The sequence below is a fragment of the Egretta garzetta genome, unplaced genomic scaffold (genome assembly GCF_000687185.1).
Source record: "Egretta garzetta isolate BGI_Z169 unplaced genomic scaffold, ASM68718v1 scaffold561, whole genome shotgun sequence".
NCBI classification, from domain to species: domain Eukaryota; kingdom Metazoa; phylum Chordata; class Aves; order Pelecaniformes; family Ardeidae; genus Egretta; species Egretta garzetta.
Genome location: NW_009258760.1, coordinates 899,340 through 917,413, shown reverse-complemented (window position 1 = coordinate 917,413; position 18,074 = coordinate 899,340). Strand labels below are relative to the sequence as shown.

The following is an 18,074-nucleotide window of genomic DNA, read 5'->3' as shown; positions in this document are numbered from 1 at the left end:
CTCCGCCGGCTGCCTCTGTGACTCGGGGAGCACCTCCGAGGGCTTCGTCGTGGATGTGGGGATACTTTGGCGCTTCTCGTGGTGCCCCACCTCCCTGTAGCGTGTTACTGCAGGAGAGCGGTGACTTCACGTTGAGAAGAGGTTACGTTGGCAGCCGTCAGTTACGGACAAAAGGCAAGAAAATGAGTCCTAGTAGGCTGCGTGTAACCTGTGTGTCACCCCTTCTGCTGAAGCTGCGCCTGTGAAAGCTCACAGTTTATTAAAGAAGATCTGTCAGAACTGGAATGACAAGTTGTGCTCTTTATAGCCCTCCTCTAACACATTTGTCAGGAAAAACTAACGAATGTGGTTTATGTTTCATTGCGGCTGGACCTGCTCAGAGTACTTTTTTGGTGATTTTTGAAACTTTTTTTTTTGAGATGAGCGCTCAAAGGCATGTTAGTTTACATACTTCTGTCAACAGATGCTTGCCTTGGATGGACAGAGAAGTGCTTTAAAATGTAGGTGGTGAAAACTTCTTGTGAACTGGGACAGCAGACAAATACATGTACGTCGACAAAATAACAAAGTGCAGATGTTCTAGAAAAAACAGGCCACTTATTTATATGCCTAAATATAGATGTTGATGTAGAAACTTATCTCCGTGAGCTCGAACTTGAATTTTTCCATTGGTCTGTACAAGCCAGCAAAATCGTGTCACCTTAAATAATTTCAAATCCCAGTTTTTTGTCTCTTCATTAGCAGAAAATGAGTATGAGCAAAACAAGAGCAATTAGAACAGGGCGGGGCAATGATTAGGCATCAGATGATGCTAGGTGTCCAGACAGTCAGGTAAAAGAACACTCTTGAAACACCTATGCAATGATAATAAAGTTTCACTTGATAGGCTGAAGGAAGAGGAATAAACTCCAGAAAAGAAAACTGATTTTCTATATCTCCATTTGTAGGCAGCGTATATGGAAATGTAATTCCAACTCATCTGCTGAAAGCATATGCAGCTATCCTTTCTTATTTTTCAAATTCTGCTAGTAGTGAGAATCTAAAAAAAAAAAAAAACTTAAAATATTTTTCTTCCATTTTTTGTCAAACTAGGAAAAACAATTACGCAGCTCTTAAAAGGATCTTCCTTATCCCAACTACTTTATTGCTGCCAAAACTAATAGATCCACAGTCCCTCTTGAGTTTTTAGGAATTGTCCCAGTTTCATTTCACACAACTGAACTGCCCTGAAGGTTATTTTAAGCCATCGCAACATCAGGTTCAGACATATTATTTTATATTATATTATCACAGAACATTCTGCACTGATGACAAAATGGGGATATGAAATTATCTTTCACTGGGGCATAAAGATACAATTAATTTGTCTTCCAAAACTCCAGAAGATACTCAACTTTCAGATACACTGAGCAAAACATAGTTCCATAACAACTGTTTTTACTAGGCATGTCAGCATGTTCGAGAAACAAATCAGCAGCATATCATAATAACAAAATAATAATTGGAGATGCTGTGGAACAGAATGAGCTGCAAAAAATACCTCACTTCTTTCTTTGCAGACGCTGGCTGGTGCCTGACTTTATTTTACCGCATCACATTGGTACCCACATCGACCTGTATAAGTCATGCCATTGCATTATTGAGGATCTCTGGTAAATACACGAAGCTTGGTTTTTCTCCTCCATTTCACTCCTCCTCTGTTTTCTCAGTTTTCTTGAGGGACCGATGGAGAGCTGGGTCGTACGATGAGGAAAGCCCGCTGGTGCTACCCTCGACATCAGAAGTACGACGCCTCTCGGTTCCCGTCATGGCTGCATCCAGCTCGCACACCACCTCCTCCTCCATCGGCCCATGCGGTGGGAGCATAGCTGGGTAAGAGAGTCACTCCCCAGCTGTATGTGGGTTCTCAAATGGGAGGATGGTCACCTCACTGCGCTGCATAACCCTGTAAAGTTTGCCCCCACCCACCACTTTGCTTCATAGCTTGAGCAGGGAAAGAAGTACATGAGTTTCTCCCTCAGTGGGTAAAACTCGACGGGTCCTGTGGTTCACTTTGACGTAATCCCAGTGCAGCAAATAGAATGAAAAGATCAGGGAATGAGGCCCGTTGTCTTCTGTGATTCAGAAAGAAATAGTTCATGTGGACTGAATGTATTTCTTTGACCAAGGGGGAGATGTTCAGTAATTTTTGGTATTATAGCATACACAGGTACAGGCCAAAGATACCTAACTGGTGATTTAAGCAGGAGGAGGAGCTGAATGTTGCTGATGCCTGTGGCAAATTCTCATTAATAACGTTCAAATTTCTAAACTTCCTTTCAGTTATTTTGACATCTCCTCTTACGTCCACTAACATGGCTTTGCTTCTAACTTTCCCCTACTTGGTTTCAGTGTTACTTACCCTAAATACCCTGTGTGTCAACTTACCTCTCCTTATCCGCATGCTGTCACAAGGTGTCCTTTAATTTGCACTGCTCTTATGCTGAGTTCTGAAGATTTGAAGGACAGACATTTCCAAAGAAGTTGGCAAAAAATTACACGTTAGTAAGTGTCATTCCCTAAACTGTGGCTCTCTAGACATGGGTTCTCACTTAATGCTGCTGCTGCAAATTTGAGACCACTGCATCCCCAGCTGCAGCGCACTGTCTCGTCCTCTCTGACGTTACCCACTCTTTCCTAGTAACCTTACGTTGGTTCAGCTAGTACTTCTGTTACTCGCTCCACTTTAAGGTTAGTGCACTTTGAAGTTATTTACTACACCATTGTAACTGCTGCTTTCAAAAACCATGGCTCCAGCTACATTGCCCACCTAGGTCTGTCGCCAGTTACCGGCTAGACAGCCCATGGCAGTGTATTACAGCGTTATCCTATCTTTATAGCTGGTTTCTAATGTACTCTATCACCTTTGCTGACTGTAACTCAGAGCTGACTGCAGCTGTTACATAGATGGGAGGAAGAAGCCGGGAGGAGCCGTGTGGTGAGGTGTCCAGCATGTAATTAGGAGCATATTCTCCCTGGGCGGCGATAGCTGAAGCACCGCTGCCTTCTCAGTGGCCGCCTTCAGTTTTGGACTTGAAACAGAAAGTAGTGATCCAAATCAGCAATGTATTTTCTTAGAATAGTTTGTTTACAACATATTCACAGGTCCTGTTTCTTTAGTCAGAAATGGCAAGAAACTGTATTGAGGTAATCTCAAAATATACAAAGACTGCAGAAAAATTATCACTGTTTTGTCCCAAAAGTTTAGATTCAGAGACAGGTGCAGAAAACCAACCAGATCTCACTCCATAGCCCTTTATGACCCTTTTTCGTTTCTCAGTATTTGCACTAAAGATAGGTAAAGAGTAGGTTTCATTACATCCTTTTAAGATCTAAAAAAAGGAAAAAAAAACCCACCAACCAAACCCCAATACTTTCTACACTGAGGTAAAACCAAGGCTTTCTCAACTTTCCTGAGAAATTAGAGAAGAGGGAGGACAGTGCAAAAATAGCCAGTGATTTCGGTTGAGAGGCACATACCTAGGATGTGAAAAACTCTTCTCTGAACTACAGCATCCAAGGCGGGTCTTTTGGTATCACTATTTGGAACCGCAACACTTTGTATAAATAATTAAATGGGGCGGGACCTTGAGTCTGGATCTGTGTGGTAATAGAGCTGATCCATCTCTCTTGATGTAACTGTTACAGTTTGTAGAAATAGTTAAATATTAAGCCAACCAAAGAGGCAGGCTGTTATTAAAGTAACACCGTAAATATTCTACATATGTTTTACACTTATTCTTTCCACTTCAAAGAGCTAATAGGTAAGTTGGCCTCAGCCTCCCCAGATTCTTGTCATACATTTGCTCGTCATTACCTGGGCAACTTTGGTGAGCTCTCAGTTTTAATTCCCACATTTATAAAGTGGGAATAATAACATACGTGAGCCTTTCCAGGGAGTGAAGAGACAGAACTGAAATATTTGAAACACACGATGAGATCTTTGCCTGGTACACAAATGTGTTTGCTATAATCATCAAAGCTTTAGTAATAGTATTTTTTGAAGAACAAGATTTTTTCGTAGATTAATACTGACCCTCGATTCCTGTGAATATAGTTATGCCCTCATTGCGTTTTATGCATACTTCAAAGGCAGGGCAGGTCTAGATGTTCCCTTATTTTCTCTGGAATTAAAACAAGAAAACAGATTGTTGATGTCAAGAAACAGTTTTAAAAAAAACCAAACAGAAATTTCAATCCAGTACATGTGACTTGAAAGTCTTATTTTGAAAAGAGCAGCTACCCCTGCCCTATCCTGATAGCTCCAGGCTGGGTTTTAGAGCCTGGGCAAGATAAGCATTGCCTTGAAGGCATGAGGGAGAGCCTCCCGGGAGCCGCATGCAAAGCAAGGACAAGGTGAGGTGTACCCGGCAGTACCTATCACAGATTACTTCATCTTTCGGAGTCAGAACTATTTAAAAGTGTAAGGAGCTTTTTTTTTTTTTTTAATTATATTTATTAGCATATGACACAATCTCAGTTCCCCTGGCAGCCTGTCCTACTGCCCACAAACTATCAGAAATACACAACACCTGCTGTGGCGTTATTCCCCAAGCGAGGAAGGGGGAAGGACTTCTGAAGCAAAACAAGGCAAATAATTTGGGCCTGCAGGATCTGCAGTTTGGGGAATGTCAATCAAGCTTACTATTCCTCTGCTTTGGAGAGAAAAATGTTGTTCTCCTCCTGTTTCCCAGGAAGGAACAGCTGCGAGAACTGAAAATGTCTGCATCCATTTTCCTAAGTAAACACAGGAATATTTAGTTTCAGCAAAACCAGATGGTTTATGCCCTGTGAATATGCTGGCATTTGACACTAGCAGCCAGAGTTTCACAAAATGCGTGCAGAGCATTAGAAAGAACTGCTTTAAACTCAGGGACCCAAGACAAGAAGTGAAAGCTATGAAAGTAGTAATAATAGACTTACAAAAAACACCAGCCTTTATCCAGAGATCTCCAAGTGCTCTCTAATATCATTAATCAGACTACATAACAGTCCATGAAGTAATTAAAATTTGATACACATTTCTCACAGAGGGTTGCACCAAAGACAAGAAGGTAAATGAGTTCCTCCGGGTTATGCAGTGAGTCACGGTCTAGTCTCCTGCGTGCTCTGGCCGTCCACATGTCTCTTTTCTTGCTAATGCCTCTCTAGCGTGCTGTGTGCTCAACCATATTCCCAGGACGCGATTTTTAGATGTGAAACCATTACTGTTGATAGCACAGGGACAGGATTGCGGTGTATGCAGCATGCATCCCCATAGCCGGGACATCTGAGCGCTCTATGGGGAATTTATAATATGCTAAAGAGATTTGTGAACAGCCCTCAAAACCTCTTGCTAATGGCAGTTGCAATGGGTGTTAAGTATCTGACGATGGTTAATTATTTGGTTATTTTTATTGATTTGTGTTGTTACTGCTTAACATAACTCCGTAGTAACAAGGCATCTCTTCTACCAATCTGAAAGTGGTTTTCAACCACTCAGTAATTACACTATGTGGTTCTGATAGGTACAGCATTTTGCTGGACTACTGGGAGGCTGATGCGGTTTGCTCAAGATTACTCGTAGCTTGAAGAGCAAGGCTCAGGGGACTTCGGGCCTCGTGGTCATTGACGGCTGCAGCACGTGTTCCTCAGCCAAATCCAACCCTGCTGACCCCCCATGGTCTGCTGCGTGCAAAACTAGGCTTGGGAAGGATTTCTTTTTACTTACAATTTCAGAGTGAGCCTGCCCGCAGAAGCACATAATTTTTCTGGATCCCTTGGTGCGATGCATATTTATTGTGAATCGCTAGGTACCACTTCAGAGTCCTGCAGCTGTGAACCCCAAAGCGTGTCCTGGTTGCAGGACACAGCAGAGGTCTAAAATGTCTCCTTAGGTGTTGGTTTCCTTCGGTTTCCAGGAGAGAAGTGGGGTTGTGCTCTGGTTTCTCCCATCGTCTGCATGGCAGAGGGTGTGCCCACTGAGCACACCTGCCCAGCAGTTGAGGCAATGCTATAATTTAATATACTTCATGATCAGCATTTTAAGAGTTTGAATTTATTATTTCTCCATTATGTAATTACATAATAATAATAATAATTTAACTAACACAATGTACGTGGAGTTTTGCTGTTGCTTCTTATGTAAATCAGAGATATTTAGCAATATGTTACAAAATGGGTGCATGTATTTCAGAGTGAGATGTAAGAGATTACTTTGATTCAGAAAAAATAAAAAGGAGCTGTTGGGAAAACCTATTTTATAAAGAAAGAACTATTTAGTTATAAATCTTCATCCTGTGGCTCATTCACTAACTTGGAAACTGCAGCACTTCAAGGTGTTTAAATTAAAACAAACAAACAAACAAACAAACAAACCCTACAGTATTTTCTGCCTTCTCGTTTAAATTAAAACAAACAAACAAACAAACAAACCCCACAGTATTTTCTGCCTTCTTAGAGAAATTCAGGTACTTAATTTAGATTCAAAAAACTGAACTGATACACAAGTGAGGAATTTGAGGCTGAATTTAGATAAAGTAACATGAATCACTAACAAAACACTGATGAAATAGCTAATCTTTAGGTACAAAAGAACATTTATTTTAGTTGTTAATCTGCTCATAAGCAGCAGATACTCTGTATTTGAAGTACACTCCAGAAGAATTAAAAAGAAATTTAAAGTCAAATTTAGATATCAAAACGTGTCAGATACCTTGACTTCTACTGAATTGTAACACATGCTGCTTGTTCCTATTAACTTACGTGGTATTTTTACTATCTATCAAGTAATCTAATTTATCCTCGTTGTTCCAAAAATAGTTTGCCTGCATATGGTATGGCTCAGAAGAGCGGGAGCCGGGGGGGACCGCTTCACTGTGACTAGTAGCGATGGGTCACACTGGCAGATTTAAGCCTAGAGTCAGCAAAACCTAGACTTACTCTGAAAGCCTGGGTGGGCTGACCTAAGAAGCAGCTGTTAGCTGTAGTAACTGGGTTTGGGGGGATGTACACCGTGGCCCCCTAAAAGTGTATCCTGGGTCTGCGGAGACACACATGGCTGGGGCTGGATACATGGCGCTTTCTCGGTGGTGGCAACGCTGGCTGAAGGTGGTCTCTCCAAGCTCCTGCTATCCCTCCCCGCTGTGATTTGCCATCCCTGCAGTCGTGCTGCTGTAAGTGTTTGTGGGACTGCTCTGCAAGCCAGATGTCCGCAGTGATCCAGGTGGATCCCAACTCCCAGTGCTAGCTTTAACCCACCTTGCTTTGAGAGATCTGGTCTGTAGCGCATCTCCCAAACACGCGTGTCTCAGCCCAGCTGAGAAGACCGAGGGCCATGGTATGCAGATGAAACAGGCAGTGGCAAACCGTGGAGGGGGACTGGGTGAGCAGCCCCCCCCGAAGCAACGGCTTGGCGGAACTGCACCCGGCGGCCGGGCAGCGGGGAGGCTGCAGCCCCGAGCTGCTGCTCTCACATCCTACTGAGTCATCGCATGACTTCACATAAGCCGTGCGCTTTATCGTGCCTCAGCCTGCCATCTGCAAATCAGTGATAACAAAATTTAAATAATTCAGAAGAACGTAGCAAGGCTTAATTGACGTTTGTAATATGTTTCGGACTCCTTACGCGCTACAGCAGCGCAGCGTTTGAGGTGTCGTTGTTAGGGAGCGTGTTGCTAGTAGTGCCGTCTTCCCTTAATATTCTCTGCAAACTCGCTCTCTTCCTACTTTCATTATCAGCGCTCGGCTTTGGTGTCATTGTGTTGCTTGGACACCTTCTAATTTAAATTTCATATTTTGATTCCTGGGTGATAACTTCAAACACCAATTTTCTTCTGCTACGCTATACAGCCTTCTTCTCATTTTAATGAAACCTAGCAACCATAATGTAAATTGGAAATAACTACAGCCCATTAGACTATTGAAATCCCTGAAGATTTGAATTATTCACTATTAACAGAACTTGTATAATTATAGGTTAAGATATCACTTAGGCATTTAGCATACATCAGCTCCACTGTTAATTTTTAGCTCTTGATCCGTATTAGTAACCTCAGCTTGCTAAATTAAAGGATATGCCTCCAATTAGCCTAAATTTAACATTCAAGAACACATCTCTGGTGGGATGATGCTTATAAGTTTAGAACATCCAGGCAATTTCAGCTGAGCTATTGAGGCTCTATCACAAGTGGAAGAGAAAACATTTTCTTACACACACTTCCCTGACTTTCACAGGGGCAGAAGTAAAAGGACAAAGCTGCATTCTGTGTGAGACCGAAGCCAAAAGGTTCACAGGCGCTGCAGTGCTCTGCCCCCATAGGGACCCCCAAAAAAGCCTGTACCCAAGGGCAGAGGCAGTGGGTCATTGAATGAGACTGCCAGAAACACAAATACTGAGTCCAGAGCTATCCGACTCGGGCAACAAGAAAATATTGAGATACCTATGGAGAGAGAGTAAGAGCGAGTGAGCTGATATAGTTAGCAAAAAAATAACCAAACCCCACCACAAAACAACCACCACCACCACCAAAAAAGATCTTACCTTCCTGAAGAGCCTTGCCTGTGTGTAGCATAGCAGGCCTGGGGTAGAACACTGCTGTTTGTGCGCAGTACGTGTTGGGCATGTACTACAGTGCAGAAAATCGGGGCACCTGTGCGATGCATGGTCCTTTCAGCGTGAAGAAGAAAGAAAAACCTTTCAGTTTGGTGACTTACAAACAACATTCTTCACAAGATGATTTTCGGAGTTAAGCAATGCAAATCCCTCATTCGAAGCTCAGATCCTTTTTGGGGCTGTCCCTAGGAATTTAAAAAATTAATGACTTTCTTAAGCATCTTCTTTCCAATTAAATGACCAGAAAAGTTAGTGTGACAGATAGTTAAGATTTCATATACTCTTCCAGTAAAATATGAGCTCTTCCTAATCAAAATAAACTTTAATTGGCCAGTTAGTGATCCTGACAACAGGCTTTCAGCAACCACTGGGAAGTTTTAACTCTTTCCTGGGGGTTAGAAATACTCCTGCAGTACCTTTGATAAAGACTCAGCATTTGTCTTTTCCTTCAGAGAGCAGCAAGCTGACTTTCTGTTTGCTAAGGTATAAATTAGCTCTCCTGTTTTCTCTCCTAATCTGCTAGGAAGAAAAGATTCCCAGGAATCATCTGGATATTTTTTATACTGTTTGATACCTGCCTTAGATGATTAGTTTAGTCTGCATAATCCTACGTAATCCCACTTCCACTTGTGGCAAGCTCCTTTAAAAGACGTACCTAGGAAATGGTTTGGCAGATGATGAGGAGTCCATTCCCACACACTGGTCAGAAGTTGGATTGTGAGCTTAAAGCTTTTTGGTCTTGGCCAGCACCGAAAAAAGATACAACTTTTGACAGTTACCTCTCATATATGCATAAATTCAGTAAAATAAATTTCAGGAAACATCAGTGAGCTTGTTAATGAAGGGAAATGCAGTACACTTGGTAGCTGTATAACGGTGTCGTAAGTGTAATTCAAAAAACAGTTGCTAATATTGCTGAGTGTCTCCGCAGGAAAGCTTTGGGTGGTAAGAAATCCTCTTGCTGGGAAATCTTCTTATAAACTTATAATAGCAACCCTTACAGAGAAGGGAGAAAGCACTAAACTGGAAAATGCTATTAAAATTGTAGTAGAATCCAAATTATTCAAAGCTTAGTCATGACTCTCGTACAGCAAAGCTTGTTGCGAAGTATGGATTTTATTGGAAACAATCAGAATCGAAAGATTACACGACTAATACCTGACTTTGTTGTACACAGAACAAATGAAAGAAAAAGGAACATTTTCAGTTCACAGCGGACTGAGGATTTTTCCAGCTTTCTTTCATCTAGGAGGTTGAACTCTATCATATAAAACCTTTTACCATGTAAAACAGTCACTGTAGTGTGTGTATCTTTACAGTTAGACCTCCAAAAATACGTAGGTGCCTCGGTCTTAAACAGTTCCTTCTCGTGATGACAAATTCCAAAACCATGATGCCTATAGCCACCCTGCCAGCCTCTGAGTGAAGGCTTTGGTTAGTAAATCTTAGATTTGTTACATCCTCATGTGCTTGCACCCTTGAGCACGTCCAGAGGTGTTTCAGCACGGGCAGTACTGATACCTCAACATCTCCACTTCATGAGGATCCACAAACTTACCGTTCTGTTGTCTGTATTGCTTGTCCCTGATGCCAGGATTATTTGTGTCCCATAAAAAGAAGGTGCTATCTAATATAACATCCATTAGCAGCTCTGAGAGTAAGGACCAAAGCTTGGGTGCCCTACTGCGTGGCAGGTCGCCCTAACCTCTTGTCTGAGCCCAGCTGCCTACGGGCCGGCTTTTCTAGCAGGGGGAAACGTCTCCCTCTTTCTCAGGCTATGCTGTAGGTTGGGGATTACAGCACGCCCTGGGCAATGCCATATGGCTTGATCCCAAGTCCCATTGCCTGGGTGCATGCTTTAGTGGATAGGTCATTCTGCAAAACTGGCCATCACCACCCCAGCCTTGTTTTAAAGAGTAAACCCTCTTCCTGCTAAATACTGAGCTGTAACCAGCATGCAAAAGGAGCGAGACCCCCAGCCTCCCGAGCAGGACAAGAATTCAGCAAGGTGCCAGGTACCCGAATTAAACTGGCCCTGTTTTCAGCTGGGTAGATGAACCCAATGGCCCTCAGATCTCGTCCAGGCTATATTGCTCCCTTTTCGCCTTTGCATAGTACTACCTACAGACTAATTCAAGGCAGCTCCCTGGTTAGCAATGTGGGATTTTTTTTGTCATTCTTTGGAGGTTGCTTATTCTACTCCTTGGTTGTAGAGAGTGTCTGTATGCTTGTCTCTGGTGCTTTGAATCACCCTACATGGGCAGGGACCTACTGCTCAGCCCTTGCAGTGCCTCAGTAGGGCTGCATAAGCAGGCAACCTGGCTTCATCTTCTGCCTCTCCCTGCTTATCTCTGAGCCCTTGCAGATCTCTCTTTCAAGCTGTAAAATGTTTTAGGAGTTTGGATTTCTCTCATCTGCTCTGGAATTTTACCTTTAATTACTTAGAACAAAGACTTTTCCTGATCTAATTAAACACCTTTTGTCTCAAGTGTTGTGTGTCTGTGTCTTTGCATGGTCATCTACTTTAAAGATTTTAAAAGCATTTTCCCTTGCATGCTCCAGACTTGCTAGTGACACCAGGCATGCATTTAGCTCTTTTCTCTCATTAAGCCTGTGGATTTCCAAAATATTAATGGAACGCGATCTGACCGATTTTTTTTTTTTTCTTTAGCCCTTTTCAACCCAAATACCAGAAAAAGTACAAAATAGGTGTTTCCATGCCTGACTTGCATTTTTTGGGGGTGGCGGGAGAGTGGAAGGGGTAAATGTAGAGCTCATTAAAATAGTGATGGCAACAGTCAGAAATACAATAGGCAGGTATGGTGCAAGCTCTACTGCCCAGTTGCTGTAATCCTTTAAACTTGACCTTCTGCCCACAGTCTTCCTACAGGCATAAGGTCCGTCCTCCGCCTGCACCGTGAATTGGAAGGACGAGCCAAGCTGTTAACAACGAGAGCTGGTAATGCATCCTCACACAGATGCAGCCTAGCCACGCTGGCCTGGCAGCCGCATCGCACAACCTGCTCTGTGCAGGGCGCAGCTTGCCGGGTCCCAGTTAGCATCTCACGCCGTTTTCTTAAATCCCTTTTGTCCCAGCTGCACCCCTACACTGATTAAGAAGGAGGTTAGAGCTGGCACGAGTTATGGGGGGAAGCGTGAGAAGAAGTCGTACAAATGCATAAGTAAAAGTAGGGCAAGGACTAATTTTTTGCATTTTGTTGTACTTCCCAGGGCATTGCTGTTCTCGTTATACCACCCTCTGCTAGTGGGCGAATTGCACTGGCACAGCCTTTCTCCAAAGGAGCTGGCCCGATGCTCCCTCTCCGACGGGCTGGTGTCCTGCTGCTGACTTCTGAACGGGGTGAGAGTCAGACCCAGCGTGTGGCTGGGGAAGGGGAGGCTTTGGGAAATAAATTATACATTGTTAAGTGGTTAGAAGACATACTGACTTAAATAAGCACCTAGCTCCTGTTTACACTTGAAAGTTTTGTCATGCTGGTGTAGTTATGCCAGTAAACTCCTCCTACATAATTAGAGTGCTTTTTGCCTGTAAAATGCATTCCAGTTTGGCAAGCGATATAAGCCATAACATCAAAACCACTTTTTTTTTGCTGGTACAATTGTGTCTACGCTAGGGCTTTTGTTGAAGTAGTTATGTCATAAAATTCACCCTACACAACACAAAGCCTTCAAGTGTAAACCAAAATCTTAAACCTTGTCTGCCCAGCCAGATGTTACTGTGCTTCAACAGTCATGGAAAAATCAAGGTAGATTTGTTAGAATGTGCTGGCCACAATGGAATAGTCAGCAGAGACAAAGTTAAATCCCATTCAGCGTCACATTAACTAACCGTGTGTCTGTTGTGGTAAAATGTAATTTGATTTTTGCATAGCTGTGGTTGAACAGGGACCATTCCATCTGCCTTAAACTATATCATAGATTAATAGGGCCAGGGTGAAATTTTCTTTGCTTCAGCTTCTTTTTCACTAGCTTTACCTACATATTTCTCCCGACATACATTACTTTGGTTTTCATCTCAGTTAAATGTATTAAGAGTCATTTTTCCTGTTAGGATTTTCATATTAATTTTCCATTTTTTGATACCATGAACTGTAAACATGTCTAAGATACCAATGAGAAAAAAAAAATTGTCTGTCACTTTGATGGATACTCCACTGGATCTTTAAATATAGACTCCCTAAAATATTTTGAATCATTTAAATTAAAATATTTGCGAACATTAACATAGATTATCAATACAAATGGCATTAATATATCTTCTTAGCTGAGTTTCACTTTCTAAAGGATGTCATTAGCTACACTTAGATTAGTTTTCCCCAGTAGACTGTAATTCAGTCTTGCGTTTCTAATAGTCTACCGCATTTTAATTATTTTTCTTTCACACGAGTGTTGCTAGGTTTCTTCAAAAATGCAAATGCCGCCCTTCAGAAAACAATGACACAAGGTTTTAAAATTGCCAAGGCTAGGACCCGAAGAAGTCACAGAAAGTTATTTATTAGATCACGTAGAAAAACAATGCTATCTTACACATATGGTGCAAGTTTCACGTACTGCGAATCCAAAGTCCATCTGCTAGTGAAGGACTGGAACCAGATTTGCCCCGGAATCGGTCACAGTTTGTTACTGAATTCCAAGGAAGTAGCTTTAGGCCTAAGGAGATAAAGGAGAAACCTCATTTCTCTCTGAGTTGCAACTACTTCTGCAGTGCGAGGTGGGCCTGTTCCATCAGCTCTGCTTGTTTTACAGATTTTGAGAATGTCCATCATCATGCCTTCAGCACTAGCTAAGAGTGCGATAGCTGAACAGTTTGTTAGCAACAGCTAAAGCAGTAAATGCAGAACGCTACATACCTGGTGATACCGCTGGCCAATGCAACTAGAAAATGTAATTACCCAAACTGGAATTGAGTTAGGGCATTGTATCTTTATTACAGAAAATACTAGGGGATTCCTACTTGCCACAGGTGGGGTTTGTGCCTCACCCCGAGCAGGTACTACCGCTCAATTAGGAGTCTGTACAGTGCCTGTCACGTACTGTGGCCTCCGTAGGCCTTTACATGAAAATAATCCTCTGAGAGATCACCTCCACTGCCTCTGAAAGGTACAAAAAGAACAAACTTAAAGGTCAAATCAGGGACATGATGTGCAGTGGAGCCTTGGAACATGCTTTTAATCAGGGGATATGCAGTAGACGCAGTGGCTGAGGTTTTCAGAGAGCCAGGGGAGGTCAGACACTTTGATATATTTTAGTATTGTTTTTTGACTGCAGGAACAGTAAAGGACTACTGGCTGCTATTCCACTTCAGGCCACAGAGCCTCATATTAAAATAATTAAATTCTTGCTTCACTACTCAAGCAAAGAGACCCAAGAGCATTTTTCTAAAAACAAACAAAAGTGATGGAAATGCAATTTTAATGCTGGCACTCAGCCTACATGTGTTCTGCACCCAGTGCTTTTTGCTTTGGTGGCAGGCTGAAATCAGAATATATATAGGCCTACGTAGCTGTTTAAGGTCAATCCTGCCAGGCTAACTGTAGGGTTTTCTCCGACCATCTATTTACCATCTATCAGTGTCATCCACAGGAGAACATAATCTCCTCTTTGCTCTAAGTGTTTGTTGTTATCCTCTGCAGCACCAATTGATTTCCCAGTAGAGATAATAATAAATAACACTCATAGCAGTGATACAATGCACATGCAATTTTCCATAGACAGGACATAAAGAATGATACCTGTGAAAAGCAGAAACTTTCTTCTTCAAAGAGTACTGTGTGATTTTGGTAAATAGCCTTAAAAAGTATAATGTAGGTGAAAGAAGTGGGAACTTGGCAATTCAAAGGATTCATTAGTGGTTACGTATCTTTTACCTCCAGGCTACTGCGTGAGTCGGGCCCAGGTTAGTAGTGCCTGGGAGAAGTTACCACCTGGCAGCCGAGGGGAGAAGAGGTGGTGGTGCTTCCCGCTTAGGTTTTTCATGAACTGCTGACCACAATACAAAGACCCAGGACTGAACAATGTACGCAGGTTTATCATCTCTTTCAGCTCTGATCCGGGAATAACCCCTTTTGATCAGGGTGGAGAAGCCGTTGCCCTGCACGGGAAGCTGAGCCTCACCGTTGCCCATTCTGTACCTATCGTATGAAAAATGAGGACAGGCAGACCTGCAGCCAGTCCAAATTGTCAGAATTTGGGTCATCGATTTCAGAGCAATTGCCATCACTTACACTGCAGAGGAGATGGCCCAACAGGGTTTATATACATTGATGTCAGCCTGAAGATTTTTATGAGCACTACATATATTTCTCAAATATGGCTACTGTAGATTAATTCGTCCATCTTTTAAAGTGGCAAAATATGCTTCTCGAATGAATTGCATTGCATTTTTTCCACTCTCTTACTAGATACCAGATTTCAGACTTCCACATTAATTTTACAGCACATAGGAGCAAAACACATAGGTTTAGATTTTTTACAGTGCTTTATGGCATTTTTTTTCTGGAAAAGTACTTTAAAGTTGGGGCTTTTTTCTCTCTTTTTTTTCTGTGCATGCATTCATTAATCCAGTCTCAGATTCTGGTATTTTTGTCCTTCTCAACCTTTGGTAGATATGAACAGGGCGTACCACAGTACTCACGGAATTCCCATTTCACTGCAAACTTGTACCTTGCCTCTGTAAATTACCATAACCCGTTCTCTTGGTAGTGTAAGGTCTGTTTCCCCAACAAATTATATATCAGGTAGTAATTGTATTAAATGCTAAGACAAAAACCGAAGAAAAAGTACACCTGTCGTTACATATTACAAGATAGGGACAGAACAGCTTTTTTAACTGTCTCGAAGGAAGAAGCACGTTGGTTGCGGTCTCGTTGCATAACAACAGCCGTTTCTGCTGCTCCATGGCACATGAACAGCAACGAACAGACTTTGTGATTAATGCAATCAACTAATTAAAACTGTCTCCAACCTGATTTGAGTATTTAGTTAGTCAAAGCAGTTGTTTACTTCCCATATGACAAAGCAGCAGGGGTTACTATAATTAATTAGAATAGTAAATAATTTGGAGAGTATGGGCTTTAGGAAAGTTCCTTGAACATTCGAACAATAGATTAAGAAAACCCAAACTCCTCCAAACGTGAATAACACTCTGTGTTTCTCTGTCCTCAGTTTCTGGACACAAGCCGTAACGCCCCGGTGGTTCAGGTCTGCTCCAGTGTAGCTGAGAGGAGGGGACACAAAACCTGCGTGACCGGGGCTGCCGGCCAAACTCCCTGCTTGCGGCACACCTCTGAAAACACGCAGGGGTGTTTTCAGTGCTGTGGGGCACCCAAAGACAAGCTGGGGGAAGAACCTAAGCAAATGGAGGATTTGCATCTCCCCATGGAGAACGTGGGGTGATGACAGAGACCTGACGTGTCCCAACGGCTTAAGGCTGGCTCATGGTCTGCGCTGTGATCAGCCCAAACAGCGCAAGTCAGAGCGGTAAGCGGCACCACATCTGGTGTCCTTAATCAAGATGATCCAGCACCCCTTTTCCACCTCCGCAACTGCCATTACTGTTTCACATTAATGCAGTGCCACACATCTTTTCACCTGCCTAGAGCCTTTAACACACAAAGCACAGAAAATAAAAACCCGATGTATCTCATCCTAACCACAGTGGTAAGCAGATTCTCATCATTTACATGGTATTTTTTCAGCAAAAAAATATTTCTTTGGGGGAGAGGTACAGGAACCTATTGATCTACTGACTTCAATGGCAAATAATCTGACTGATCACACTCAACTTGCCAAATGTTTCTCTGTTGCTGACTACCCTACTTTTTCAATAGCTTAGCAGCCCGGGCTCCTGATGGGGGATTTATTCAAGAAATGTGCAATGTTTCTAAGTAGTGTTTTCTCTTGCAACCGCCCATCTTGACGATGAGAAATTCCATGCTCATTAGCGACTCTGGCTCCACAGTGTACTAAATATATGATTTGTCTACTTTAAGAAGGTTTGGTGCTTTTGACTGGAGCTGCAAAAAAAAATTGGCTGAAACACAGAACTGACTAAAGTTCACTCAAGTAAAAGTCTGATGATCATAAAGGAGGAGAAGGTAAATTTTGCCTGGATTGAGTTTCAGCTTGGAAGAAAGGCAAATAGAAAACATGCATAGGCTTGAAGAATAATTCCATAAACTAAGAAAAGCTACCTTATCAGATAAGCTTTCGCATTAATTTTTTTATCCAGTCTCATTCAAAAGAAGTTCATTTTTTTGGTTCCAACAGATCGTGTCAAGATTAGTTCTGAACCCCTAGAGAAAGTTGTTGTGGTTGGCGCTCTCTGTTTCTGAGCCACAACTGAATCCGCAAGGAGGAGGCTAAAAGAAAGATTTTGCGGCACAGCAGCACACAAGTGAAGCGCCTACAATTCTCTGCGGGGGCTGAGAGAGGGGCAGGTCCCAGGAGAAGTGAAGACATCTCCAGTTGCCAGTTGGGGAGGTCCGAGGTGGAGGAGGAGCATATCTTTCTTGCAAGGTTTGGTGTGAACAGCAGAGTCTTACAGCCAGCTGGCCAAACCCCCAGTGCAGGGAGCTTCTCTTTGAGAAACAGGGTCCCAGCTGTGGCCTTACCATAAAGAATAAGTGAAGAAATAACACAAGTAGTGGGGAACATACGTGGGGATTAAGGAGGGAGAGCTGTGATAAAATTCTGATTAGCCTGTCGCTTTATTCTGGTTTTTCCTTTGCTCTTTTCCTGAAGTTGTCCCCTGTTTTGTTTTGTTTTTTTTCTCCTTCTGCCTTTCCCTCATTCACATTGTGTTTGAGAAAGCATTCCCCTCCATGGACTTCAGCGGGCTTTGGATCAAACCCTGCGACACATTTGGAGTTCGTTAAATTTTTAAACATACTTGCCTCACAATCTTTGTGCCATGTTTTGCTTGTTCAGATGAAACGACGACAAAATTTGATCATTTGGTCTAATTCCAGAGAAGGGCTAATGCTCTACCCTTGTCAGAACTAGCATGCCAGCTCAGTTTTTTGGTCCTTTAGAAAGCTGGGTTCCTCTAAACACAGGTTTTCACTGCTGTTACGGGGCCAGATACACAATATAATAAAGTGCTTGCTCCTAGAGAGAACTGTGATCATAGAAGCACAGTGAATTCTTTACTTTCTCTGGAAGCTGTCTCTGAAAAAAACATTTTATCGAACCTGATGTGACTGATTTAATGTTATTTTATAGGAATATAGAGATTCTGTATAATGGCTCACTTCTAAGAATGTTTACTTTCTGAATAGCAATCACTATATTGACTATCACTATTAATCCAGGCAAAGGAAGCTTGTGGCTCACAGTCCCTTGCCCACATGAGTCCTCACCCCCAGTACGTTGAAAGCATTAGCTCAGTTTGAATTTAAGGCTCATCAAAGCCCATTCAACT

General features: G+C 42.4%; 2 long non-coding RNA genes across 6 annotated transcripts; one reads left to right on the top strand and one right to left on the bottom strand.

Annotated features, from left to right (window-relative positions):
- Positions 1 to 771: 771 nt before the first annotated feature.
- Positions 772 to 7,510, bottom strand: LOC118451710. 5 transcript variants are annotated; one of them, XR_004841255.1, is made up of 3 exons: positions 6,961 to 7,510; positions 2,904 to 6,031; positions 772 to 2,489 (listed from the first exon to the last, which is right to left on the bottom strand). It is a non-coding gene; the product is annotated as an uncharacterized LOC118451710 (long non-coding RNA). The 5 variants fall into 5 exon arrangements; XR_004841253.1 differs by having other exon boundaries at positions 776 to 3,952; positions 4,076 to 6,031; XR_004841254.1 differs by having other exon boundaries at positions 776 to 3,678; positions 4,076 to 6,031.
- A 102-nt stretch (positions 7,511 to 7,612) lies between these two features.
- LOC118451711 lies at positions 7,613 to 16,907 on the top strand. Its single transcript, XR_004841256.1, has 3 exons — positions 7,613 to 7,670; positions 11,864 to 11,993; positions 15,818 to 16,907. It is a non-coding gene; the product is annotated as an uncharacterized LOC118451711 (long non-coding RNA).
- Positions 16,908 to 18,074: the final 1,167 nt, after the last annotated feature.